Source organism: Schistocerca gregaria, chromosome 3 (genome assembly GCF_023897955.1).
Source record: "Schistocerca gregaria isolate iqSchGreg1 chromosome 3, iqSchGreg1.2, whole genome shotgun sequence".
NCBI classification, from domain to species: Eukaryota; Metazoa; Arthropoda; class Insecta; order Orthoptera; family Acrididae; genus Schistocerca; species Schistocerca gregaria.
This window is the reverse complement of record NC_064922.1, coordinates 96384175-96386455: the sequence shown is the minus strand read 5'-3', so window position 1 is coordinate 96386455 and position 2281 is coordinate 96384175.

Below are 2281 nucleotides of genomic sequence, written 5' to 3'. Positions count from 1 at the left end.
ACAGGGATCACTGAGCATTGTGGATGGTGATGGTAAGAAATAGCATACAAAAGCTGATGCAGTCACTCTCCTGGTTTGAAGTTCTGGTAGCAGTCCCACTAAATAAATGTCTGCACACAGTGAGTTATGAAAATATGTTACAATTAGGCCCCTTGATGGAGTAGGATTGTGGGATTGCCGGCGAGGGAGAAGGTGGGCTAGGAGTGCAAAAATATTGGGGCCAAAGCTTCCAGGGTGCATGAATTATTTATTTATTTACTCGTCACATTCTGTAGGACCAAATTGAGGAGCAAATCTCCAAGGTCATGGAACGTGACGGTACATGAAATTACAACATAAACGTAATAACAGATAAAAATAAATGTTCATGAACCTTAAAGAAAGCCAGTCCAAAAGTTTAAGTAAACACTATCAGCAATACAATAAAAATCAGCTTATTTTTTCAGGGAACTCCTCAACTGAATAGAAGGAGTGACCTTTTGCACACGAGTTAAGGAAATCTGATTTCTGCTGTATATTAACCAAGTGCATGCTGCTTATTCTTGGGAATAAACTAACATTGGTAACAAAGAACAATGATAAGGAATAGAAGTATTGAAAGGCCAATGTTAAAATACCCAGACTTGTGAACAGAGGTCAACAAGAGGATCGTGAACTAACACCGCTTACTGCTTGAACCACCCATTTCTGAGCCAAAAATATCCTTTTAGAATGGGAAGAGTTACGCCAAAATATAATACCCTATGACAACAGAGAATGAAAATAAGCAAAGTAAACTAATTTTCCTGTTGAACATTCACTCACTCCTGATACCGTTCGAATAGTAAAAATGGCAGTATAAAGTCTTTGAACAAGATCCTGAACATGGTCTTTCCACGACAGCTTTCTATCTATTTGAACACTTCCAAACTGAAATGGTTCAGTTTTACTTATCATATGCCCATTCTGTGTAATTAAACTGTCAGGTTTTGTTGAATTGTCTGTTAGAAACTGTAAAAACTGAGTCTTACTTTGATTTAGCATTAGTTTATTTTCTACAAGCCATGAACTGAGGTCATGTGTTGCACTATTTGAAACCGAGCCAATGTTGCACACAACATCCTTTACTACCAAGCTTGTGACATTGGTAAACATAAATATTTTAGAGTTACCCGTAATACTAGAGGGCCTACCATCTATGAAAATAAGAAACATGAGTGGCCCCAACACTGATCCCTGGGGCACCCCCACATGACTGTACCCCACTCAGACCTCACAACACAGCCATTATTCACAATGTTCATAATGAACTTTCGCTGTCTGTTGCTAAACTAAGAGGTGAACCAATTGTGAGCTACTCCCCGTATTCTGTAATGGTCCAATATGGAATACGGAGAGTAGCTCACAATTGGTTCACCTCTCAGTTTAGAAACAGACAGCATTCAGGAGATATAAAATGATCAATTATCCTTACATACATGGCCTTTTCAGTAACTTTTGCAAACACTGATGGCATAGAAATAAGTCTAAAATTATCTACATTATCCGTTTCTCCATTTTTATAAAGCGACTTTACTACTGAGTGCTGTAATCGCTCAGGAAACTAACCGTTCCTAAAGGAAAAATTACAAATATGACTAAATACCGGGGTAACATGTGCAGCACAGTACTTAAATATTCTGCTAGACACTCCATCATAACCATCAGTGTACTTAGTCTTCAGTGATTCAATCATTGACTATCTCCCTCTTGTCTGTACCACTGAGGAGCAGTTCAGACATCAATCTCGGAAAGGCATTTGCCAAGAAAGTTATACGATTTCCTGTAGAAACTAAATTTTTATTTAATTCACCTGCACTGCTCAGCAAATGATTGTTAAATAGCATAAACATATCTAATTTATCAGTAACAGAAATACTGGGAACTGACTTTGTATTGTCAACCTTGTGCTGTTGACCAGACACTTCCTTCACAACAGACCACATGGTTTAAATTTTATCCTGTGAATTAGCTATTCTATTTGCATTACACATTCTTTAGCTTCCTAATAACATTTTTAAACACCTTAAAATACTGTTTGCAATGGGTTACTGTAGCTCGATTGTGACTACTTCTAACATTTTGATATAATTCCCGCTTTGTTCTACATGATATCCTTATCCCGCTAGTCAGCTACCCAGGCTGCCCATTAGTGCTAGTACCCTGTTTAGAATGTTCTAATGGAAAGCAACTCCCAAGGGTTCAGATCCCCAGGGACCTAACTTAGCAAATAGCATGCTGCTACTATAAAATAAATGTTGTA